The 26878-nt window shown below is 47.1% G+C and overlaps 7 non-coding genes across 7 annotated transcripts; all 7 read right to left on the bottom strand.

Moving 5' to 3' along the window:
* Window positions 1–16625: 16625 nt before the first annotated feature.
* Window positions 16626–16700, bottom strand: Trnap-cgg. Its single transcript has one exon. It is a non-coding gene; the product is annotated as a tRNA-Pro (tRNA).
* An 828-nt stretch (window positions 16701–17528) lies between these two features.
* Trnas-cga lies at window positions 17529–17603 on the bottom strand. Its single transcript has one exon. It is a non-coding gene; the product is annotated as a tRNA-Ser (tRNA).
* Window positions 17604–18431: 828 nt separating this feature from the next.
* Window positions 18432–18506, bottom strand: Trnap-cgg. The gene has a single exon. It is a non-coding gene; the product is annotated as a tRNA-Pro (tRNA).
* Window positions 18507–21742: 3236 nt separating this feature from the next.
* On the bottom strand, window positions 21743–21817 carry Trnap-cgg. The gene has a single exon. It is a non-coding gene; the product is annotated as a tRNA-Pro (tRNA).
* Window positions 21818–22645: 828 nt separating this feature from the next.
* Trnas-cga lies at window positions 22646–22720 on the bottom strand. Its single transcript has one exon. It is a non-coding gene; the product is annotated as a tRNA-Ser (tRNA).
* Window positions 22721–23848: 1128 nt separating this feature from the next.
* On the bottom strand, window positions 23849–23923 carry Trnap-cgg. Its single transcript has one exon. It is a non-coding gene; the product is annotated as a tRNA-Pro (tRNA).
* A 1731-nt stretch (window positions 23924–25654) lies between these two features.
* On the bottom strand, window positions 25655–25729 carry Trnap-cgg. Its single transcript has one exon. It is a non-coding gene; the product is annotated as a tRNA-Pro (tRNA).
* Between the last annotated feature and the right edge of the window lie 1149 nt (window positions 25730–26878).

Genomic DNA, 26878 nt, shown 5'->3' with positions numbered 1-26878 from the left:
CAGATATCACTTTTATCACGTCTGTAACCAGATTGGTACAATGTCTTGTAGGTTGTTGTCAAGTGCGTACTGATGTTATATTGTGCACCATTTTAGGTCTGATATCGTCGACCGACAGCACAGTTAATCTATATTAAAAAAATGTGAACGTCCGTATGTTCAGTATCGTATATCTCCGAAAGTCCTTGACCAGGGATTTGATATTTTGACACAACGCTGCATTCTAATATGGACGTGTTTTTAGATACCTAGTGTTTTAGTACATGATGTATAATTTACGTATACAGGTATATAACTTTTTGATATTTTTGTAACAATGTTTCTCTGGTACTAAATTTTTATAAATTTATGTCTTACAAATACTTAAAAGTAGGTAAATAAAAAGCGAGTGTACCAGTGAAACGTTGTGTCGTAATTTTAACTTTCGGAGATTTGCGATTACGTACTCTTTCTATGTAGTTTGTACAAACGGACACGTTTGTTTCTTCAAAATCTCAAATTTCCGAAAGTCCTTCATAGATTGCTTTGAAATTTTGCCAAAACATTGCATTCGAATACTCACGTGCTTTATATACCTACCGGAACGCCATATGGTATATACGTAACACATATGTAATGAAACGGGAAGTGCTGTAAAAGTGTAAATGTTGCTTTGTTCAAAAGCTTTAATCTCCCAAAGTTCTTGATTGATTTCTTTGAAATTTTGACACAATGTTGAATTATAATAAAGGCGTGATTTTTTATATCTAGATCTAATATACATATATTTTTAATACATATGATATATAAATATATATAGAAATGTAATCTATAGAGGGAAAGCCAGCCGGTGTGGCCGTGCGGTTCTAGGCGCTTCAGTCTGGAACCGCGTGACCGCTACGGACGCAGGTTCGAATCCTGCCTCGGGCATGAATGTGTGTGATGTCGTTAGGTTAGTTAGGTTTAAGTACTTCTAAGTCCCATAGTGCTCAGAGCCATTTGAACCATTTTTTATACAGGGAAAACGTAGTTACGAAATTGCAAAATGTACCTTCCCGATTTTCCTGAAATTTTTACACGTTACTGTAATAAACGTTTAGACACATACAGACTAAATGATTCTTAAGATCCAAGTACGAGAGTACAATATACTATAGGGAAACGTTGTTAGCAAACAGGAAAGTTGTATTTGTGGGTTATAGGTTTTTGATTAGAATACTACTATAGAATCTGAATTTGGAATAACGATAAACAAGGCTGAAGGTCAGAGAAAGACAGACAGACAGACAGACAGACAGACAGAGAGCGAGAGAGAGAGAGAGAGAGAGAGAGAGAGAGAGAGAGAGAGAGAGAGAGAGGAAAAGGAGATGGGCAGAGAAAGGGAGAGAAGGAGATAACAACTTACATCCAACGTCCAATGCCCACACGTAGTAGAAACGTGGGCTGTCTCTTTTCTTTCTTTTCCATTTAAGCAGACTGAATCACAGCAATGCGAGGCCGGGTGCAGCTAATAAAAAACAAAAATAATACAGCCTACTACATGCTTTCATTCATAAATTATATTTTCTTTTTATTTATTCTCCTTCGCGTACATGAACACTGCCGGTCCAGGCTCAAAGCGACGCCTCCCCATACCTGGTATCAATCGATGGTTTCTCCAGTTTCTGAGTAATGTAAATCGCATTCTGTTCATTTGGTTAAATAACATACAATTCCCCCCCCCCCCCATGAACCATGGACCTTGCCGTTGGTGGGGAGGCTTGCGTGCCTCAGCGATACAGATGGCCGTACCGTAGGTGCAACCACAACGGAGGGGTATCTGTTGAGAGGCCGGACAAACGTGTGGTTCCTGAAGAGGGGCAGCAGCCTTTTCAGTAGTTGCAGGGGCAACAGTCTGGATGATTGACTGACCTGGCCTTGTAACACTAACCAAAACGACCTTGCTGTGCTGGTACTGCGAACGGTTGAAAGCAAGGGGAAACTACAGCCGTAATTTTTCCCGAGGGCATGCTGCTTTACTGCATGGTTAAATGATGATGGCGTCCTCTTGGGTAAAACATTCCAGAGGTAAAATAGTCCCCCATATGGATCTCTGGACGGGGACTACTCAAGAGGACGTCGTTATCAGGAGAAAGAAAACTGGGGGAGCATGGAATGTCAGATCCCTTAATCGGGCAGGTAGGTTAGAAAATCTAAAAAGGGAAATGGATAGGTTAAGGTTAGATATAGTTGGAATTAGCGACGTTCGGTGGCAGGAGGAACAAGACTTCTGGTTAGCTGAATACAGGGCTATAAATACAAAATCAAATAGGGGTAATGCAGGAGTAGATTTAATAATAAATAAAAAAACAGCAGTGCGGGTAAGCTACTGCAAACAGCATAGTGAACGCATTATTGCGGCAAAGATAGACATGAAGCCCACACCTACTACAGTAGTACAAGTTTGTATGCCAACTAGTTCTGCAGATGAAGAAATTGAAGAAATGTATAATGAGATAAAAGAAATTATTCAGACAGTGAAAAAGAGACGAAAACTTAACAGTCATGGGTGACTGGAATTCGATAGTAGGAAAAGGAAGAGAAGGAAACGTAGTAGGTGAATATGGATTGGGGGTAAGAAATGAAAGAGGAAGCCTCCTGGAAGAATTTTGCACAGAGCATAACTTAATCATAGCTAGCACTTGGTTCAAGAATCATAAAAGAAGGTTGTATACATGGAAGAAACCTGGAGATACTGACTGGTTTCAGGTAGATTATATAATGGTAAGACAGAGATTTAGGAACCAGGTTTTAAATTGTAAGACATTTCCAGAGCCAGATGTGGACTCTTACCACAATCTATTGGTTATGACCTGTAGATTAAAACTGAAGAAACTGCAAAAAGGTGGGAATTTAAGGAAATGGGACCTGGATAAACTGACTAAACCAGAGGTTGTACAGAGTTTCAGGGAGAGCATAAGGGAACGATTGACGGGAATGGGGGAAAGAAATACAGTAGAAGAAGAACGGGTAGCTTTGAGGGATGAAGTAGTGAAGGCAGCAGAGGATCAAGTATGTAAAAAGACGAGGGCTAGTAGAAATCCTTGGGTAACAGAAGAAATATTAAATTTAATTGATGAAAGGAGAAAATATAAAAATGCAGTAAATGAAGCAGGCAAAAAGGAATATAAACGTCTCAAAAATGAGATCGACAGGAAGTGCAAAATGGCTAAGCGGGGATGGCTAGAGGATAAATGTAAGGATATAGAGGCTTATTTCACTAGGGGCAAGATAGATACTGCCTACAGGAAAATTAAAGAGACCTTTGGAGAAAAGAGAACCACTTGTATGAATATCAAGAGCTCAGGTGGAAACCCAGTTCTAAGCAAAGACGGGAAAGCAGAAAGGTGGAAGGAGTATATAGAGGGTCTATACAAGGACGATGTACTTGAGGGCAATATTATGGAAATGGAAGAGGATGTAGATAAAGATGAAATGGGAGATATGATATTGCGTGAAGAGTTTGACAGAGCACTGAAAGACCTAAGTCAAAACAAGGCCCCAGGAGTAGACAACATTCCATTAGAACTACTGACAGCCTTGGAAGAGCCAGTCCTGACAAAACTCTACCATCTGGTGAGAAAAATGTATGAGACAGGCGAAATATCCTCAGACTTTAAGAAGAATATAATAATTCCAATCCCAAAGAAAGCAGGTGTTGACAGATGTGAAAATTACCGAACTATCAGTTTAATGCGCCACGGCTGCAAAATACTAATGCGAATTCTTTACAGACGAATGGAAAAACTGGTAGAAGCCGACCTCGGGGAAGATCAGTTTGGATTCCGTAGAAATGTTGGAACACATGAGGCAATACTGACCCTACGGCTTATCTTAGAAGCTAGATTAAGAAAAGGCAAACCTACGTTTCTAGCATTTCTAGACTTAGAGAAAGCTTTTGACAATGTTGACTGGAATACTCTCTTTCAAATTCCGAAGGTGGCAGGGGTAAAATACAGGGAGCGAAAGGCTATTTACAATTTGTACAGAAACTAGATGGCAGTTATAAGAGTCGGGAGACATGAAAGGGAAGCAGTGGTTGGGAAGGGAGTGAGACAGGGTTTTAGTCTCTCCCCGATGTTGTTCAATCAGTATATTGAGCAAGCAGTAATAGAAACAAAAGAAAAATTCGGAGTAGGTAGTAAAATCCATGAAGAAGAAATAAAAACTTTCAGGTTCGCTGATGACATTGTAATTCTGTCAGAGACAGCAATGGACTTGGAAGACCAGTTGAACAGAATGGATAGTGTCTTGAAAGGAGGATATAAGATGAACATCAACAAAAGCAAAACGAGGATAAGGGAATGTAGTCGAGTTAACTCGGGTGATGCTGAGAGAATTAGATTAGGAAATGAGACACTTAAAATAGTAAAGGAGTTTTGCTATTTGGGGAGCAAAATAACTGATGATGGTCGAAGTAGAGAGGATATAAAATGTAGACTGCCAATGGCAAGGAAAGCGTTTCTGAAGAAGAGAAATTTGTTAACATCTAGTAAAGATTTAAGTGTCAGGAAGCCGATTCTGGAAGTATTTGTATGAAGTGTAGCCATGTATGGAAGTGAAACATGGACGATAAATAGTTTAGACAAGAAGAGAATAGAAGCTTTAGAAATGTGGTGCTACAGAAGAATGCTGAAGATTAGATGGGTAGACCACGTAACTAATGAGGAGGTATTGAATAGAATTGGAGAGAAGAGGAGTTTGTGGCACAACTTGACTAGAAGAAGGGATTGGTTGGTAGGACATGTTCTGAGGCATCAAGGGATCACTAATTTAGTATTGGAGGGCAGCGTGGAGGGTAAAAATCGTAGAGGGAGACCAAGAGATGAATACACTAAGCAGATTCAGAAGGATGTAGGCTGCAGTACGTACTGGGAGATGAAGCAGCTAGCACAGGATGGAGTAGCATGGAGAGCTGCAACAAACCAGTCTCAGGACTGAAGACCACCATAACAACAACAACCTACAATTAAATAGAGTGGTTTATTACGTTAACCAATATCTTGTAATCTAAATAAAACCATTCACTCTCATCCTGGTGAATTATTTACTACGACTAATTGACAAGTTCGCTGAAAACTTTGAAACAAAGCATGAATATTTCTTTCTTCTGCATCAACGTCTATATACATACTCCACAAGGCCGTGTACGGCAAATGGCAGAGGGTATCTTGCACCACTACTGGTCATGTATTTTCGTGTTCCACAAGCAAATACAGCGATACAAAAACAACTATCTATCTGCCTGCGTATGAGCCCTAATTTCTCATATCTTACCATCGCGGTACTTACGTGAAATGTACAAATGGTAGCAGTAGAATCGTGTGGCAGTCAGATTCAAATGCCGGTTCTCTAAATTTCGTCAATAGCGTTCCTCGAAAAGAACTTTGTCTTGCCTTTAGGGATTCCTATTTGAGTTCCCGAAGCATCTCCGTATCACTTGCGTGTTGTTCGAACCTATCGGTAGCAAACCTAGCAGCTCGCTTCTGAATTGATGCGACGTCTTTTTTTAACCCGATCTGCTGAGGATCCCAAACTCTAGACCGGTACTCAAGAATGGGTCGCAGCAACGTCCTAAATGCAGTCTCCTTTACATATGAATCACACATAGAATTCTTCCAATAAACCGAAGTCGGCCATTCACTTAACCTACCACAGTCGTCACATGCTCGTTCCATTTGCATATCGCTTTGTAACGTTTCGCATTCATAATTCATCGATGTGACAATGTCAAGTAGCACAGCACTACTGGACTCGCATTCAGGAGGACGACGGTTCAATCCCGCGTCCGGCCAACCTGATTTAGGTTTTCCTTGATTTTCCCTAAATCGCTTCAGGCAAATGCCGGGATGGTTCCTCTGAGAGGGCACGGCCGACTTCCTTCCCCGTCCTTCCATAATCCGATGGGACCGATGACCTCGCAGTTAGGTCCCCTCCCCAAATGACCCAACCAACTTTTAGTGTATTCTAACATGACGGGATTCTATTTCCTATCCTTTTGCCTCATCTAGCATTTATCTACATTTAAAGAAGTTGCCTTCAGATCACCAACTAGAAATTCTGGATACGTCATCGTGTATCCTCCTAGAACCAGTCAATGACGACGCTTCCCCTTACACCACAGCGTCATCAGCAAACAGTCACAGATTGCTGCTCACTCTGTCCGTCAGATGTTTGAAGTATATCGATAAGTAACTAAGGTAATTCATATGGTCAGTATTGTCTCGGATATTCAATATTTCTCCGGAACCCAAACAAGTGTCCACCAAGGTCAATTTCGACCAGTCTTTCCATTCTTCCGTAAATAAATTATGTAAGTGTTTTGCAGTCATTACTTATTAAACTGATGATTCGCTACTATTCATATGTTTATTATTTCTTAATCTTGTATCGTCCACATTCCACACCCATACAAAACTATACTCCATACACGTTCATACCAGTATTTCTAATACTTACTTTAGTACATGGTGACAATTATTGAACTACACTACTGGCCATTAAAATTGCTACACCATGAAGATGACGTGCTACAGACGAGAAAATTAACTGACAGGATGAAGATGGTGTGATATTCAAATGATTAGCTTTTCAGAGTATTCACATCAGGTTGGCGCCGGTGGCGACACCTACAACGTGCTGACATGAGGAAATTTTCCAACCGGTTTCTAATACACAAAAAGCAATTGACCGGCGTTGCCTGGTGAAACGTTGTTGTGATGCCTCGTGTAAGGAGAAGAAATGCGTAGCATCGGAGTGTAACCTACCGCGATTGCGGTTTATTGTATCGTGACATTGCTGCTTGCGTTGGTCGAGATCCAATGACTGTTAGCAGAGTATTGAATCGGTGGCTTCAGGAGGGTAATACGGAACGCCGTGCTGGATCCCAACGGCCTCGTATCACTAGCGGTAGAGATGACAGGCATCTTATCCGCATGGGTATAACGGATCCTGCAGCCACGTCTCGATCCCTGAGTCAACAGATGGGAACGTTTGCAAGACCACAACAATCTGCACGAACATTTCGACGACGTTTGCAGCAGCATAGACTATCAGCTCGGAGACCATGGCTGCTGTTACCCTTGACGTTGCATCACAGAGAGTAGTTCCTGCGATGGTGTACTCAACGACGAACCTGGGGGCACGAATGGCAAAACGTCATTTTTTCGGATGAATCCAGGTTCTGTTTACAGCATAATGATGGTCACATCCGTGTTTGGCGACATCGCGGTGAACGCACGTTGGAAGCGTGTATTCGTCATCGCCATACTGGCGTATCACCCGGCATGATGGTATGCGGTGCCATTGGTTACACGTCTCAGTCACCTATTGTTCGCATTGACAGCACTTTGAACAGTGACTCTACCCATCATTCGATCCCTGCGAAACCCTACATTTCATCAGGATAATGCACGACCGCATGTTGCAGGTCCTGTACTGTACGGGCCTTTCTGGATACAGAAAATGTTCGACTGCTGTCCTGGCCAGCACATTCTCCTCTCACCAATTGAAAACGTCTGGTCAATGGTGGCCGAGCAACTGGCTCGTCACAATACGCCAGTCACTACTCTTGATGAACTGTGGTATCGTGTTGAAGCTGCATGGGCAGCTGTACCTGTACACGCCATCCAAGCTCTGTTTGACTCAATGCCCAAGCGTATCAAGGCCGTTATTACGGCCAGAGGTGGTTGTTCTGGATACTGACTTCTGAGGATCTATGCACCCAAATTGCGTGAAAATGTAATCACATGTCAGTACTAGTATAATATATTTGTCCAATGAATACCCGTTTTTCATCTGCATTTCATCTTGGTGTGGCTATTTTAATGGCCAGTAGTGTACAGTTGTTTTGAACTGGATGTCATATCATTAAGATAAAAATACATTGAAACTTCCTGGCAGATTAAAACTGTGTGCCCGACCGAGACTCGAACTCGGGACCTTTGCCTTTCGCGGGCAAGTGCTCTACCAACTGAGCTACCGAAGCACGACTCACGCCCGGTACTCACAGCTTTACTTCTGGCAGTACCTCGTCTCCTACCTTCCAAACTTTACAGAAGCTCTCCTGCGAACCTTGCAGAACTAGCACTCCTGAAAGAAAGGATATTGCGGAGACATGGCTTAGCCACAGCCTGGGGGATGTTTCCAGAACGAGATTTTCACTCTGCAGCGGAGTGTGCGCTGATATGAAACTTCCTGGCAGATTAAAACTGTGTGCCCGACCGAGACTCGAACTCGGGACCTTTGCCTTTCGCGGGCAAGTGCTCTACCAACTGAGCTACCGAAGCACGACTCACGCCCGGTACTCACAGCTTTACTTCTGGCAGTACCTCGTCTCCTACCTTCCAAACTTTACAGAAGCTCTCCTGCGAACCTTGCAGAACTAGCACTCCTGAAAGAAAGGATATTGCGGAGACATGGCTTAGCCACAGCCTGGGGGATGTTTCCAGAACGAGATTTTCACTCTGCAGCGGAGTATGCGCTGATATGAAACTTCCTGGCAGATTAAAACTGTGTGCCCGACCGAGACTCGAACTCGGGACCTTTGCCTTTCGCGGGCAAGTGCTCTACCAACTTTTTTTCTTATTTTTTTCCCCTTTTTTTTGGGTCTCCTTCCTCCCCTTCAACCCATCCTTTACGCTCGCCAAGTGTTGCCTTCTCGGCCCGGCTTCTCCGCCTTTAAGAATGAATGTAACTTGATGATGTGGAAACGCGCTTCTTCTGAACGACGAACGAAGTATGCCCCTTCTGTTGCCTTTGTTTGCAACATGGCTTGAATAAAAATAAATGTAAATTCCATTGAGAAGGCAGTCTCATAATTGTTGTGGAAATGTAACTGCATCTGTAGATTTCGTTCTCCGTGCGTGCAAAAACGGAAAGAAGCCAACTCATTATTGCTGATAAGTAAAATTTCCTTTTTCAGAAGGTAATGAAGTAAAATAGGCTTCTTCTGCTTGATTTTACACTTAATTAACATAAATGTGTCTTCTTGTGAAAAGAAAAGGAAAGAAAAACAGAAACTAAATAAATGGCGTATACCAGTTTCATCACTGTGTTTCTCCGAAACCAAAGTAATAGATACACATAGGCTTAATTGGTCTATACTGATGATCTTCTCTGACTACTTTCTGTTGGAAATCCTCCTCCTGCTACGTGAAGAACAAACTTTAACCAAAAATCATTCGTCTAATATACGAAATGCTTGAATGTGCAATGTAAATTACGCATTTCTAATGGTTACAGGATTGTTTTAGTTAAAAAGTTTGCGTAATTTTCTTTGTATTTTTTAGTACACATCAACTTGTGGTGCTCAGTTGTAAGGTATACCCAGAAGTCCTCCCTATTGCTTGATTCTTTTGTTAGGACGTAATGCATCGTTTGGCCTTTCAACCAGTTAATTGCATTTCGTTTTGTTTTAGGGTAAGGTATACCGTCAGGGTTTAAAAATTCAGCAGTCGTAACGGCATTGGGCGTAGTTCTGCTGATGCTCGCTATCTTTTGTCTTATGTAGAGCCATATTTCTTTTACCCTGTCACACAGCAATCTATGCTCTTCGGTACCTGGTATTTTACGTAATGGACACAGCGGTGACTCGGCCAATCGAATAGAGTGAAGTTTAGAGTTCGTCGTAATTTTTCTGTTTACAGCAAAGTACCAGGTCGATTTGACATACGTTGGCAAGTTCCGGCAGTGAATATTTTCCCAGTTATAACAAGGATACTTTTGTTCTACGTCGTTTCTGGGTTTGTCTTTCATCAAGTTATTATAAAGTTCTTTTACTTTCATGATGTCTTTTCCAGGAATCCTTGCCTGTATATAGCTGTATTCTACGAAAAAGTATTTCAAGTGGTATAGTCCGTTGGGTATGTGTTGGACATTTATAGGTGCACTGACGTCAGCAGGAACTATTTCGTTTAACAAATGTGCAGCAAGGGTACCACTTGGCTCTTTCCATTGTTTGTATGTGGTAGCAAGGTATAAGGCTTGCGCTTTTTTGCTGACATCGGTAAGATTTAACCCACCACATTTCGTAGGGAGCATCAGAATGTCATATTTGACTTTGAAAATACGTCCGCGGCTCACAAAGTGTCCTAGTGCAGATGCGATGCTTTTCAACAAAGTCGCAGGTGGTGGCAGAACTTGTGCTACATAATTAACTTTGGATGTGATGTATACATTTGCCACTGTCACTTTTTGAAGTTCATCGAGTTTCCTAATACTATGTGCTTGTACAGAGGCGCGTATGCTGTTAAGTAATTTTCGATAATTCGCAGCAATAGTGTGCTTGATATTTCTTTTAAAATCTATGCCGAGACATTTCATGGTTACAAGCTCGCGTAACAGATCCTGCGTTTGCGTCCCAATTCCACGGCCGATGTTGAAAATCCCCGACTTTGTTCTATTAAGTTTTGCACCAGATGCCTGTTCATATTTTGTTACTATTCGTAGTGCGCTCTGTACTTCAGCGCCATTCACGACTAGGAAGCCAACATCATCAGCGTATGCCTTGCACACGATCTTTTCTCCATGTATTTGTAGTCCTTGTAGATGTTTCATAAGGGAGGCAAGCAGGGGCTCGATGGCGATGGCGAAGAGTGCCATTGACATTGGACACCCTTGCCTAATGGAGCTGGTGACGGCAATCGGGCGGCTAATGTGTCCATTGATGACAAATCTGGCTGAGTTGTTTGTTACTGTATTTCTTACTACCGCAATGAATAGAGGTGGGAAGCCCATTGCGCCCATGGTGCGAAGGAGAAAACTATGATTAACTCTGTCGAAGGCTTTGTCAAAATCGAGTGAGATGAGTGCACATTTTATTTTGCAGACGTCGGCCGTTGAGATTAGGTCCCTGTAATCACAGAGGGTCTGGAGAATTCTTCTGTCTTTGCCCACACTTGTTTGATAAGGGCCAGTGACGCTGGTCATTGTGGTTTTCAGCCTGCGAGCGAGGATGCGGCCAAAGATTTTGTAATCGCTGTTTAAAAGCGTAATTGGCCTCAGAGCGCTTACAGATTTCGTATTGGTAGTTTTTGGCACTAGCACTACGAGTCCCTCACGAAATTCCTTCGGGATGTCATTCTCAGGGTTTAGCAGTTCGTTGCAGATGAGAGTAAACTTGCCTTTTACGAGGCCACTGAATCTGCGATAAAATTCTGCCGGAATTCCATCTGCCCCTGGAGCCTTATTTTTCGTGCTTCCATATATAGCTTCTTCGACGTCTTCTTCAGTCACTTCCGAGATGAGAGTTTGTGCTTCCGCGTGGCATACTTTGCCCTGGAGGTTAATCATTAACTCGTCTTGAAGCTGTTCGTCAACCGGCTGACTAGACATTAAGGATTCAAAATGCTGTACGATTGCCTCTTTAATCTCTCTTTGCTTCGTCAGCTTCCTTCCATCATCAGTTGTTATTTCAGATAATATCTTGCGAGCCGCCCTTTTGCTTTCACGAATGACATGATAAATGGAAGTGACCTCGTGCTGGGCTAAGTTCTGGGCACGCGACCTTATTTGGTAGCCTTCCAGTTGTTTACGCCGTAGTGCTAAGATTTTTGCTTTAATTTTGTTAATTCTTTCGTAGTTGTCCACAACTGTTGCATCGCACTTGTACAAATCCCTTAGACACTGAAAGTAAAATTCTATAGTTGATTTGTACCAAAAGTTTTTATCTTTGGAGTAGTTTATGAAAAACCTCCGTATTTTAGGTTTGGCATGTTTCAGCCACCAGTCAGTGCCAGAGTTGTACGAGCTAAATTTGCTTTCACACTCTCTCCATACCTTGTGAAATGCCTCCTGACAAGCATGGTCTTCCAGATGTGACACATTGAGCTTCCATGTGCCTCGACCTCTGAATGTCCCTTGTTTTATCAGATTGATTGTGCATATGTAAGCAGCATGATCTGAAAAAACGGTAGGCCATACTTCGGACTGCAAAATGAGGTGTTTCAAATTGTGCGTTACATATATCCTGTCGAGACGGCTCGCCGAGTGACTTGTGGCGTGGGTGAAGCCAGGGGCTGCACCGTGCATATGTTCCCATGAGTCTATTAGTCTTAAGTCATTAACTATACGTTCCAGTTCAGTACACTTGTTAAAATTGGGAGTTTGGTCTTTGGCATGCAAAACACAATTAAAATCTCCTCCTAGGATAAGGTGATCATATCGAGTTCCAAATAGTGGGACAATTTCTTCTTTAAAGAACTCCGTTCTGCGGTGCCTGTTACTGGATCCTGAAGGGGCATACACGTTAATGAGCCGTATGTTGTTTATTGTGGCCGCTATGCCTTTACTGTTTGGTAGTTTTACTACATCTTGGACTACTATGCCCTCCTTTGTGAGCAGAGCCGTGCCCATTTCCGCTCCATGCCCTGGGTTTGTAATGGCGTTGAAGCCAGATACGTTACCAAGCTCAATGTCTGTCACTTCTTGTAAAAGTATAATGTCACTGTCAGAAGCATATATAAAATCTTTTAAGTTCTGTAGTTTAAAGGAACTGTGAATCTTATTAAGGTTTACTGTCGCGATTTTGTATGCTTGTATGTCAGACATTCTTCATTCTACTTGATTTAACTTTAAAAAACATTCTTCTGTTTTGTCTCGCAAACGTCAGCTTTAAAACGCATCTTAATAATATTCTCCGGTAGCAAATGTTTCAGCGGTGTGTCCTTGTTCTTTAGAATGTTCGTTCGCGGAGACGTCGTCGTTGAAGAAATCAACCACCTGTGGGGCTAGCTTACAGTCTGTCTGAGTTTCTGAAACTTCTGTCATTTCAGCGTCGGCATTGTTATGGTCGCTTTCGTCTGCCCAGCTGGTGGAGGTTGTCGTCGTGGGTGGGACGAGTGAAGCTTCATGAGAGTGACTCGTTTCTTGACGGTCGTTGGATGCTCTCTTTGTTGGCTTTCCTTGGACGTCTCGTTTTTCCAGCGCAGAAGGGGAACGCTCCACAGAAACTGGTGTCGCTTTCGTGTTGCTACAGACCTGTTGGCGTAAGGTACTACCTATTTCCTTCGCTTTTTGTCGGAGTGTGGGAGCTGTCTCCTCTGCACCATTGCGCGCCAGCCGGCGTTTCGTATTTTTCTTCGGAGAATTGCCTCTCGACGGACTTCCTTCAGTATCAACGTTAGTGTCGCTTTCCTGCAAGGTGTGTCGGTCTTCAGCTTCCGGCGGATCTGCTGCCTGTACAATTGCAGGTACCTGTGTCGGTGGAACTTCAACTGTTTCCGTAGATTGGCGGGACTCTTGTAGGTCGTTAGCTATGACGGCACTGACGTCCATCGGAATTTCAGTGTTTGGAGAATTTGTATCTGCACACGATTCAGGGGCTGAGGAGACAGTCGGTCGTTCGCGTACCACGGCGGCGTAGGTTCCTGGCAGTGTTGTCATCGCCGGTGGCCTGGCGGTCTCGCCGGCCGGCAGCTGTGCAACGCGCCGCTGTATACATTCTGCGCGAACGTGCCCAGGCTTGTTACAGGCGGCACAGGTTCGCGGTTGGTCGTCATAAATAACAATCCCTCTATATCCGCAGACATTGATGTACGACGGGATGTGCTTTTGTAACTCTACACGAAGCTGACGTACGCCATTTAGTGCTGGGAATTTATGCGCGCTTGACCATTTCTCGGCAAAGTTGCTGAGCACTTTCCCGAAGGGTGAAATTACAGCATTAATTTGGTCTGTTGTAATCTCAAAAGGTAACTCGAAGATTCGAATTGTGCGAATGCCAAAACCAGCATGTGCAACGGTGACTTCACCAACGTTTCCATCTGAGTGCTTAAATTTCATGACACCTCCGGAAGACTCAACTATTTTCTCGCACAACTCGGAACTACGCATTTTAACAAGCACGACACAAGTTACAATCGACAGGTGGATCCCAATTACATCATTAAAGGAGAGCTTCACATCTTCTTCTAACCAATTTTCTACTTCAAACGACTTGGGTCTGGCATATCGAGGATCAAAGGTAAGTTTCAACGTATCTTTTCGACTTGGTTGAGCCATCACTGCATGCTACTCATTACTTCTCGAAGCGATCTATAAAAAGAGTTTTAATCCGCAGCAAGCGCAAGACTTACCACGCGGAAGCACAGACGGCGCAGCGCACACCACACTACGTCCTACCTCCACGCCGTCCGCCGGCGAACTGTCAACTGACCTACCGAAGCACGACTCATGAAACTTCCTGGCAGATTAAAACTGTGTGCCCGACCGAGACTCGAACTCGGGACCTTTGCCTTTCGCGGGCAAGTGCTCTACCAACTGAGCTACCGAAGCACGACTCACGCCCGGTACTCACAGCTTTACTTCTGGCAGTACCTCGTCTCCTACCTTCCAAACTTTACAGCAGCTCTCCTGCGAACCTTGCAGAAATAGCACTCCTGAAAGAAAGGATATTGCGGAGACATGGCTTAGCCACAGCCTGGGGGATGTTTCCAGAATGAGATTTTCACTCTGCAGCGGAGTGTGCGCTGATATGAAACTTCCTGGCAGATTAAAACTGTGTGCCCGACCGAGACTCGAACTCGGGACCTTTGCCTTTCGCGGGCAAGTGCTCTACCAACTGAGCTACCGAAGCACGACTCACGCCCGGCACTCACAGCTTTACTTCTGCCAGTACCTCGTCTCCTACATTCCAAACTTTACAGAAGCTCTCCTGCGAACCTTGCAGAACCAGCACTCCTGAAAGAAAGGATATTGCGGAGACATGGCTTAGCCACAGCCTGGGGGATGTTTCCAGAATGAGATTTTCACTCTGCAGCGGAGTGTGCGCTGATATGAAACTTCCTGGCAGATTAAAACTGTGTGCCCGACCGAGACTCGAACTCGGGACCTTTGCCTTTCGCGGGCAAGTGCTCTACCAACTGAGCTACCGAAGCACGACTCACGCCCGGTACTCACAGCTTTACTTCTGGCAGTACCTCATCTCCTACCTTCCAAACTTTACAGAAGCCCTGCTGCGAACCTTGCAGAACTAGCACTCCTGAAAGAAAGGATATTGCGGAGACATGGCTTAGCCACAGCCTGGGGGATGTTTCCAGAATGAGATTTTCACTCTGCAGCGGAGTGTGCGCTGATATGAAACTTCCTGGCAGATTAAAACTGTGTGCCCGACCGAGACTCGAACTCGGGACCTTTGCCTTTCGTGGGCAAGTGCTCTACCAACTGAGCTACCGAAGCACGACTCACGCCCGGTACTCACAGCTGTACTTCTGGCAGTACCTCATCTCCTACCTTCCAAACTTTACAGAAGCTCTCCTGCGAACCTTGCAGAACTAGCACTCCTGAAAGAAAGGATATTGCGGAGACATGGCTCAGCCACAGCCTAGGGGATGTTCCCAGAATGAGACTTTCACTCTGCAGCGGAGTGTGCGCTGATATGAAACTTCCTGGCAGATTAAAACTGTGTGCCTGACCGAGACTCGAACTCGGGACCTTTGCCTTTCGCGGGCAATTGCTCTACCAACTGAGCTACCGAAGCACGACTCACGCCCGGTACTCACAGCTTTACTTCTGCCAGTACCTCGTCTCCTACATTCCAAACTTTACAGAAGCTCTCCTGCGAAACTTGCAGAAATAGCACTCCTGAAAGAAAGGATATTGCGGAGACATGGCTTAGCCACAGCCTGGGGGATGTTTCCAGAATGATATTTTCACTCTGCAGCGGAGTGTGCGCTGATATGAAACTTCCTGGCAGATTAAAACTGTGTGCCCGACCGAGACTCGAACTCGGGACCTTTGCCTTTCGCGGGCAAGTGCTCTACCAACTGAGCTACCGAAGCACGACTCACGCCCGGCACTCACAGCTTTACTTCTGCCAGTACCTCGTCTCCTACATTCCAAACTTTACAGAAGCTCTCCTGCGAACCTTGCAGAACCAGCACTCCTGAAAGAAAGGATATTGCGGAGACATGGCTTAGCCACAGCCTGGGGGATGTTTCCAGAATGAGATTTTCACTCTGCAGCGGAGTGTGCGCTGATATGAAACTTCCTGGCAGATTAAAACTGTGTGCCCGACCGAGACTCGAACTCGGGACCTTTGCCTTTCGCGGGCAAGTGCTCTACCAACTGAGCTACCGAAGCACGACTCACGCCCGGCACTCACAGCTTTACTTCTGCCAGTACCTCGTCTCCTACATTCCAAACTTTACAGAAGCTCTCCTGCGCACCTTGCAGAACCAGCACTCCTGAAAGAAAGGATATTGCGGAGACATGGCTTAGCCACAGCCTGGGGGATGTTTCCAGAATGAGATTTTCACTCTGTTCAAAGTGTGCGCTGATATGAAACTTCCTGGCAGATTAAAACTGTGTGCCCGACCGAGACTCGAACTCGGGACCTTTGCCTTTCGCGGGCAAGTGCTCTACCAACTGAGCTACCGAAGCACGACTCACGCGCGGTACTCACAGCTTTACTTCTGGCAGTACCTTGTCTCCTACATTCCAAACTTTACAGAAGCTCTCCTGCGAACCTTGCAGAACCAGCACTCCTGAAAGAAAGGATATTGCGGAGACATGGCTTAGCCACAGCCTGGGGGATGTTTCCAGAATGAGATTTTCACTCTGCAGCGGGGTGTGCGCTGACATGAAACTTCCTGGCAGATTGAAACTGTGTGCCCGACCGAGACTCGAACTCGGGACCTTTGCCTTCCGCGGGCAAGTGCTCTACCAACTGAGCTACCGAAGCACGACTCACGCCCGGCACTCACAGCTTTACTTCTGCCAGTACCTCGTCTCCTACATTCCAAACTTTACAGAAGGTCTCCTGCGAACCTTGCATAACCAGCACTCCTGAAAGAAAGGATATTGCGTAGACATGGCTTAGCCACAGCCTGGGGGATGTTTCCAGAATGAGATTTTCACTCTGCAGCGGAGTGTGCGCTGATATGAAACTTCCTGGCAGATTAAAACTGTGTGCCCGACCGAGACTCGAACTCGGGACCTTTGCCTTTCGCGGGCAAGTGCTCTACCAACTGAGCTACCGAAGCACGACTCACGCCCGGTACTCACAGCTTTACTTCTGGCAGTACCTCGTCTCCTACATTCCAAACTTTACAGAAGCTCTCCTGCGAACCTTGCAGAACTAGCACTCCTGAAAGAAAGGATATTGCGGAGACATGGCTTAGCCACAGCCTGGGGGATGTTTCCAGAATGAGATTTTCACTCTGCAGCGGAGTGTGCGCTGACATGAAACTTCCTGGCAGATTAAAACTGTGTGCCCGACCGAGACTCGAACTCGGGACATTTGCCTTTCGTGGGCAAGTGCTCTACCAACTGAGCTACCGAAGCACGACTCACGCCCGGTACTCACAGCTTTACTTCTGGCAGTACCTCATCTCCTACCTTCCAAACTTTACAGAAGCTCTCCTGCGAACCTTGCAGAACTAGCACTCCTGAAATAAAGGATATTGCGGAGACATGGCTCAGCCACAGCCTAGGGGATGTTCCCAGAATGAGACTTTCACTCTGCAGCGGAGTGTGCGCTGATATGAAACTTCCTGGCAGATTAAAACTGTGTGCCCGACCGAGACTCGAACTCGGGACCTTTGCCTTTCGCGGGCAATTGCTCTACCAACTGAGCTACCGAAGCACGACTCACGCCCGGTACTCACAGCTTTACTTCTGCCAGTACCTCGTCTCCTACATTCCAAACTTTACAGAAGCTCTCCTGCGAAACTTGCAGAAATAGCACTCCTGAAAGAAAGGATATTGCGGAGACATGGCTTAGCCACAGCCTGAGGGATGTTTCCAGAATGATATTTTCACTCTGCAGCGGAGTGTGCGCTGATATGAAACTTCCTGGCAGATTAAAACTGTGTGCCCGACCGAGACTCGAACTCGGGACCTTTGCCTTTCGCGGGCAAGTGCTCTACCAACTGAGCTACCGAAGCACGACTCACGCCCATCACTCACAGCTTTACTTCTGCCAGTACCTCGTCTCCTACATTCCAAACTTTACAGAAGCTCTCCTGCGAACCTTGCAGAACCAGCACTCCTGAAAGAAAGGATATTGCGGAGACATGGCTTAGCCACAGCCTGGGGGATGTTTCCAGAATGAGATTTTCACTCTGCAGCGGAGTGTGCGCTGATATGAAACTTCCTGGCAGATTAAAACTGTGTGCCCGACCGAGACTCGAACTCGGGACCTTTGCCTTTCGCGGGCAAGTGCTCTACCAACTGAGCTACCGAAGCACGACTCACGCCCGGCACTCACAGCTTTACTTCTGCCAGTACCTCGTCTCCTACATTCCAAACTTTACAGAAGCTCTCCTGCGCACCTTGCAGAACCAGCACTCCTGAAAGAAAGGATATTGCGGAGACATGGCTTAGCCACAGCCTGGGGGATGTTTCCAGAATGAGATTTTCACTCTGCAGCGGAGTGTGCGCTGATATGAAACTTCCTGGCAGATTAAAACTGTGTGCCCGACCGAGACTCGAACTCGGGACCTTTGCCTTCCGCGGGCAAGTGCTCTACCAACTGAGCTACCGAAGCACGACTCACGCCCGGCACTCACAGCTTTATTTCTGCCAGTACCTCGTCTCCTACATTCCAAACTTTACAGAAGCTCTCCTGCGAACCTTGAAGAACCAGCACTCCTGAAAGAAAGGATATTGCTGAGACATGGCTTAGCCACAGCCTGGGGGATGTTTCCAGAATGAGATTTTCACTCTGCAGCGGAGTGTGCGCTGACATGAAACTTCCTGGCAGATTAAAACTGTGTGCCCGACCGAGACTCGAACTCAGGACCTTTGCCTTTCGCGGGCAAGTGCTCTACCAACTGAGCTACCGAAGCACGACTCACGCCCGGCACTCACAGATTTACTTCTGCCAGGACCTCGTCTCCTACATTCCAAACTTTACAGAAGCTCTCCTGCGAACCTTGCAGAACCAGCACTCCTGAAAGAAAGGATATTGCGTAGACATGGCTTAGCCACAGCCTGGGGGATGTTTCCAGAATGAGATTTTCACTCTGTTCAAAGTGTGCGCTGATATGAAACTTCCTGGCAGATTAAAACTGTGTGCCCGACCGAGACTCGAACTCGGGACCTTTGCCTTTCGCGGGCAAGTGCTCTACCAACTGAGCTACCGAAGCACGACTCACGCGCGGTACTCACAGCTTTACTTCTGGCAGTACCTTGTCTCCTACATTCCAAACTTTACAGAAGCTCTCCTGCGAACCTTGAAGAACCAGCACTCCTGAAAGAAAGGATATTGCTGAGACATGGCTTAGCCACAGCCTGGGGGATGTTTCCAGAATGAGATTTTCACTCTGCAGCGGAGTGTGCGCTGACATGAAACTTCCTGGCAGATTAAAACTGTGTGCCCGACCGAGACTCGAACTCGGGACATTTGCCTTTCGTGGGCAAGTGCTCTACCAACTGAGCTACCGAAGCACGACTCACGCCCACGGTACTCACAGCTTTAATTCTGGCAGTACCTCGTCTCCTACCTTCCAAACTTTACAGAAGCTCTCCTGCGAACTTTGCAGAACTAGCACTCCTGAAAGAAAGGATATTGTGGAGACATGGCTTACCCACAGCCTGGGGGATGTTTCCAGAATGAGATTTTCACTCTGCAGCGGAGTGTGCGCTGATATGAAACTTCCTGGCAGATTAAAACTGTGTGCCCGACCGAGACTCGAACTCCGGACCTTTGCCTTTCGTGGGCAAGTGCTCTACCAACTGAGCTACCGAAGCACGACTCACGCCTGGTACTCACAGCTTTACTTCTGGCAGTACCTCGTCTCTTACCTTCCAAACTTTACAGAAGCTCTCCTGCGAACCTTGCAGAACTAGCACTCCTGAAAGAAAGGATATTGCGGAGACATGGCTTAGCCACAGCCTCGGGGATGTTTCCAGAACGAGATTTTCACTCTGCAGCGGAGTGTGCGCTGATATGAAACTTCCTGGCAGATTAAAACTGTGTGCCCGACTGAGACTCGAACTCGGGACCTTTGCCTTTCGCGGGCAAGTGCTCTACCAACTGAGCTACCGAAGCACGACTCACGCGTGGTACTCACAGCTTTACTTCTGGCAGTACCTCGTCTCCTACATTCCAAACTTTACAGAAGCTCTCCTGCGAACCTTGCAGAAATAGCACTCCTGAAAGAAAGGATATTGTGGAGACATGGCTTAGCCACAGCCTGGGGGATGTTTCCAGAATTAGATTTTCACTCTGCAGCGGAGTGTGCGCTGACATGAAACTTCCTGGCAGATTAAAACTGTGTGCCCGACCGAGACTCGAACTCGGGACATTTGCCTTTCGTGGGCAAGTGCTCTACCAACTGAGCTACCGAAGCACGACTCACGCGTGGTACTCACAGCTTTAATTCTGGCAGTACCTCGTCTCCTACCTTCCAAACTTTACAGAAGCTCTCCTGCGAACCTTGCAGAAATAGCACTCCTGAAAGAAAGGATATTGTGGAGACATGGCTTAGCCACAGCCTGGGGGATGTTTCCAGAATCAGATTTTCACTCTGCAGCGGAGTGTGCGCTGATATGAAACTTCCTGGCAGATTAAAACTGTGTGCCCGACCGAGACTCTAAGTCGGGACCTTTGCCTGTTGGGGGCAAGTGCTCTACCAACTGAGCTACCGAAGCACGACTCACGCCCGGTACTCACAGCTTTACTTCTGCCAGTACCTCGTCTCCTACCTTCCAAACTTTACAGAAGCTCTCCTGCGAACCTTGCAGAACTAGCACTCCTGAAGGAAAGGATATTGCGGAGACATGGCTTAGCCACAGCCTGGGGGATGTTTCCAGAATGAGATTTTCACTCTGCAGCGGAGTGTGCGCTGATATGAAACTTCCTGGCAGATTAAAACTGTGTGCCCGACCGCGACTCGAAATCGGGACCTTTGCCTTTCGTGGGCAAGTGCTCTACCAACTGAGCTACCGAAGCACGACTCACGCCCGGCACTCACAGCTTTACTTCTGCCAGTACCTCGTCTCCTACATTCCAAACTTTACAGAAGCTCTCCTGCGAACCTTGCAGAACCAGCACTCCTGAAAGAAAGGATATTGCGGAGACATGGCTTAGCCACAGCCTGGGGGATGTTTCCAGAATGAGATTTTCACTCTGCAGCGGAGTGTGCGCTGATATGAAACTTCCTGGCAGATTAAAACTGTGTGCCCGACCGAGACTCGAACTCGGGACCTTTGCCTTTCGCGGGCAAGTGCTCTACCAACTGAGCTACCGAAGCACGACTCACGCCCGGCACTCACAGCTTTACTTCTGCCAGTACCTCGTCTCCTACATTCCAAACTTTACAGAAGCTCTCCTGCGCACCTTGCAGAACCAGCACTCCTGAAAGAAAGGATATTGCGGAGACATGGCTTAGCCACAGCCTGGGGGATGTTTCCAGAATGAGATTTTCACTCTGTTCAAAGTGTGCGCTGATATGAAACTTCCTGGCAGATTAAAACTGTGTGCCCGACCGAGACTCGAACTCGGGACCTTTGCCTTTCGCGGGCAAGTGCTCTACCAACTGAGCTACCGAAGCACGACTCACGCGCGGTACTCACAGCTTTACTTCTGGCAGTACCTTGTCTCCTACATTCCAAACTTTACAGAAGCTCTCCTGCGAACCTTGCAGAACCAGCACTCCTGAAAGAAAGGATATTGCGGAGACATGGCTTAGCCACAGCCTGGGGGATGTTTCCAGAATGAGATTTTCACTCTGCAGCGGGGTGTGCGCTGACATGAAACTTCCTGGCAGATTGAAACTGTGTGCCCGACCGAGACTCGAACTCGGGACCTTTGCCTTCCGCGGGCAAGTGCTCTACCAACTGAGCTACCGAAGCACGACTCACGCCCGGCACTCACAGCTTTACTTCTGCCAGTACCTCGTCTCCTACATTCCAAACTTTACAGAAGGTCTCCTGCGAACCTTGCATAACCAGCACTCCTGAAAGAAAGGATATTGCGTAGACATGGCTTAGCCACAGCCTGGGGGATGTTTCCAGAATGAGATTTTCACTCTGCAGCGGAGTGTGCGCTGATATGAAACTTCCTGGCAGATTAAAACTGTGTGCCCGACCGAGACTCGAACTCGGGACCTTTGCCTTTCGCGGGCAAGTGCTCTACCAACTGAGCTACCGAAGCACGACTCACGCCCGGTACTCACAGCTTTACTTCTGGCAGTACCTCGTCTCCTACATTCCAAACTTTACAGAAGCTCTCCTGCGAACCTTGCAGAACTAGCACTCCTGAAAGAAAGGATATTGCGGAGACATGGCTTAGCCACAGCCTGGGGGATGTTTCCAGAATGAGATTTTCACTCTGCAGCGGAGTGTGCGCTGACATGAAACTTCCTGGCAGATTAAAACTGTGTGCCCGACCGAGACTCGAACTCGGGACATTTGCCTTTCGTGGGCAAGTGCTCTACCAACTGAGCTACCGAAGCACGACTCACGCCCGGTACTCACAGCTTTACTTCTGGCAGTACCTCATCTCCTACCTTCCAAACTTTACAGAAGCTCTCCTGCGAACCTTGCAGAACTAGCACTCCTGAAATAAAGGATATTGCGGAGACATGGCTCAGCCACAGCCTAGGGGATGTTCCCAGAATGAGACTTTCACTCTGCAGCGGAGTGTGCGCTGATATGAAACTTCCTGGCAGATTAAAACTGTGTGCCCGACCGAGACTCGAACTCGGGACCTTTGCCTTTCGCGGGCAATTGCTCTACCAACTGAGCTACCGAAGCACGACTCACGCCCGGTACTCACAGCTTTACTTCTGCCAGTACCTCGTCTCCTACATTCCAAACTTTACAGAAGCTCTCCTGCGAAACTTGCAGAAATAGCACTCCTGAAAGAAAGGATATTGCGGAGACATGGCTTAGCCACAGCCTGAGGGATGTTTCCAGAATGATATTTTCACTCTGCAGCGGAGTGTGCGCTGATATGAAACTTCCTGGCAGATTAAAACTGTGTGCCCGACCGAGACTCGAACTCGGGACCTTTGCCTTTCGCGGGCAAGTGCTCTACCAACTGAGCTACCGAAGCACGACTCACGCCCATCACTCACAGCTTTACTTCTGCCAGTACCTCGTCTCCTACATTCCAAACTTTACAGAAGCTCTCCTGCGAACCTTGCAGAACCAGCACTCCTGAAAGAAAGGATATTGCGGAGACATGGCTTAGCCACAGCCTGGGGGATGTTTCCAGAATGAGATTTTCACTCTGCAGCGGAGTGTGCGCTGATATGAAACTTCCTGGCAGATTAAAACTGTGTGCCCGACCGAGACTCGAACTCGGGACCTTTGCCTTTCGCGGGCAAGTGCTCTACCAACTGAGCTACCGAAGCACGACTCACGCCCGGCACTCACAGCTTTACTTCTGCCAGTACCTCGTCTCCTACATTCCAAACTTTACAGAAGCTCTCCTGCGCACCTTGCAGAACCAGCACTCCTGAAAGAAAGGATATTGCGGAGACATGGCTTAGCCACAGCCTGGGGGATGTTTCCAGAATGAGATTTTCACTCTGTTCAAAGTGTGCGCTGATATGAAACTTCCTGGCAGATTAAAACTGTGTGCCCGACCGAGACTCGAACTCGGGACCTTTGCCTTTCGCGGGCAAGTGCTCTACCAACTGAGCTACCGAAGCACGACTCACGCGCGGTACTCACAGCTTTACTTCTGGCAGTACCTTGTCTCCTACATTCCAAACTTTACAGAAGCTCTCCTGCGAACCTTGCAGAACCAGCACTCCTGAAAGAAAGGATATTGCGGAGACATGGCTTAGCCACAGCCTGGGGGATGTTTCCAGAATGAGATTTTCACTCTGCAGCGGGGTGTGCGCTGACATGAAACTTCCTGGCAGATTGAAACTGTGTGCCCGACCGAGACTCGAACTCGGGACCTTTGCCTTCCGCGGGCAAGTGCTCTACCAACTGAGCTACCGAAGCACGACTCACGCCCGGCACTCACAGCTTTACTTCTGCCAGTACCTCGTCTCCTACATTCCAAACTTTACAGAAGGTCTCCTGCGAACCTTGCATAACCAGCACTCCTGAAAGAAAGGATATTGCGTAGACATGGCTTAGCCACAGCCTGGGGGATGTTTCCAGAATGAGATTTTCACTCTGCAGCGGAGTGTGCGCTGATATGAAACTTCCTGGCAGATTAAAACTGTGTGCCCGACCGAGACTCGAACTCAGGACCTTTGCCTTTCGCGGGCAAGTGCTCTACCAACTGAGCTACCGAAGCACGACTCACGCCCGGTACTCACAGCTTTACTTCTGGCAGTACCTCGTCTCCTACATTCCAAACTTTACAGAAGCTCTCCTGCGTACCTTGCAGAACTAGCACTCCTGAAAGAAAGGATATTGCGGAGACATGGCTTAGCCACAGCCTGGGGGATGTTTCCAGAATGAGATTTTCACTCTGCAGCGGAGTGTGCGCTGACATGAAACTTCCTGGCAGATTAAAACTGTGTGCCCGACCGAGACTCGAACTCGGGACATTTGCCTTTCGTGGGCAAGTGCTCTACCAACTGAGCTACCGAAGCACGACTCACGCCCGGTACTCACAGCTTTACTTCTGGCAGTACCTCATCTCCTACCTTCCAAACTTTACAGAAGCTCTCCTGCGAACCTTGCAGAACTAGCACTCCTGAAATAAAGGATATTGCGGAGACATGGCTCAGCCACAGCCTAGGGGATGTTCCCAGAATGAGACTTTCACTCTGCAGCGGAGTGTGCGCTGATATGAAACTTCCTGGCAGATTAAAACTGTGTGCCCGACCGAGACTCGAACTCGGGACCTTTGCCTTTCGCGGTCAATTGCTCTACCAACTGAGCTACCGAAGCACGACTCACGCCCGGTACTCACAGCTTTACTTCTGCCAGTACCTCGTCTCCTACATTCCAAACTTTACAGAAGCTCTCCTGCGAAACTTGCAGAAATAGCACTCCTGAAAGAAAGGATATTGCGGAGACATGGCTTAGCCACAGCCTGAGGGATGTTTCCAGAATGATATTTTCACTCTGCAGCGGAGTGTGCGCTGATATGAAACTTCCTGGCAGATTAAAACTGTGTGCCCGACCGAGACTCGAACTCGGGACCTTTGCCTTTCGCGGGCAAGTGCTCTACCAACTGAGCTACCGAAGCACGACTCACGCCCATCACTCACAGCTTTACTTCTGCCAGTACCTCGTCTCCTACATTCCAAACTTTACAGAAGCTCTCCTGCGAACCTTGCAGAACCAGCACTCCTGAAAGAAAGGATATTGCGGAGACATGGCTTAGCCACAGCCTGGGGGATGTTTCCAGAATGAGATTTTCACTCTGCAGCGGAGTGTGCGCTGATATGAAACTTCCTGGCAGATTAAAACTGTGTGCCCGACCGAGACTCGAACTCGGGACCTTTGCCTTTCGCGGGCAAGTGCTCTACCAACTGAGCTACCGAAGCACGACTCACGCCCGGCACTCACAGCTTTACTTCTGCCAGTACCTCGTCTCCTACATTCCAAACTTTACAGAAGCTCTCCTGCGCACCTTGCAGAACCAGCACTCCTGAAAGAAAGGATATTGCGGAGACATGGCTTAGCCACAGCCTGGGGGATGTTTCCAGAATGAGATTTTCACTCTGCAGCGGAGTGTGCGCTGATATGAAACTTCCTGGCAGATTAAAACTGTGTGCCCGACCGAGACTCGAACTCGGGACCTTTGCCTTCCGCGGGCAAGTGCTCTACCAACTGAGCTACCGAAGCACGACTCACGCCCGGCACTCACAGCTTTATTTCTGCCAGTACCTCGTCTCCTACATTCCAAACTTTACAGAAGCTCTCCTGCGAACCTTGAAGAACCAGCACTCCTGAAAGAAAGGATATTGCTGAGACATGGCTTAGCCACAGCCTGGGGGATGTTTCCAGAATGAGATTTTCACTCTGCAGCGGAGTGTGCGCTGACATGAAACTTCCTGGCAGATTAAAACTGTGTGCCCGACCGAGACTCGAACTCAGGACCTTTGCCTTTCGCGGGCAAGTGCTCTACCAACTGAGCTACCGAAGCACGACTCACGCCCGGCACTCACAGATTTACTTCTGCCAGGACCTCGTCTCCTACATTCCAAACTTTACAGAAGCTCTCCTGCGAACCTTGCAGAACCAGCACTCCTGAAAGAAAGGATATTGCGTAGACATGGCTTAGCCACAGCCTGGGGGATGTTTCCAGAATGAGATTTTCACTCTGTTCAAAGTGTGCGCTGATATGAAACTTCCTGGCAGATTAAAACTGTGTGCCCGACCGAGACTCGAACTCGGGACCTTTGCCTTTCGCGGGCAAGTGCTCTACCAACTGAGCTACCGAAGCACGACTCACGCGCGGTACTCACAGCTTTACTTCTGGCAGTACCTTGTCTCCTACATTCCAAACTTTACAGAAGCTCTCCTGCGAACCTTGAAGAACCAGCACTCCTGAAAGAAAGGATATTGCTGAGACATGGCTTAGCCACAGCCTGGGGGATGTTTCCAGAATGAGATTTTCACTCTGCAGCGGAGTGTGCGCTGACATGAAACTTCCTGGCAGATTAAAACTGTGTGCCCGACCGAGACTCGAACTCGGGACCTTTGCCTTTCGCGGGCAAGTGCTCTACCAACTGAGCTACCGAAGCACGACTCACGCCAGGTACTCACAGCTTTACTTCTGGCAGTACCTCGTCTCCTACATTCCAAACTTTACAGAAGCTCTCCTGCGAACCTTGCAGAACTAGCACTCCTGAAAGAAAGGATATTGCGGAGACATGGCTTAGCCACAGCCTGGGGGATGTTTCCAGAATGAGATTTTCACTCTGCAGCGGAGTGTGCGCTGACATGAAACTTCCTGGCAGATTAAAACTGTGTGCCCGACCGAGACTCGAAC

Source organism: Schistocerca piceifrons, chromosome 10, assembly GCF_021461385.2.
Source record: "Schistocerca piceifrons isolate TAMUIC-IGC-003096 chromosome 10, iqSchPice1.1, whole genome shotgun sequence".
Classification (NCBI taxonomy): Eukaryota; Metazoa; Arthropoda; class Insecta; order Orthoptera; family Acrididae; genus Schistocerca; species Schistocerca piceifrons.
The sequence above is the reverse complement of the archived record's forward strand: the minus strand, read 5'-3'. Positions and strand labels throughout refer to the sequence as shown.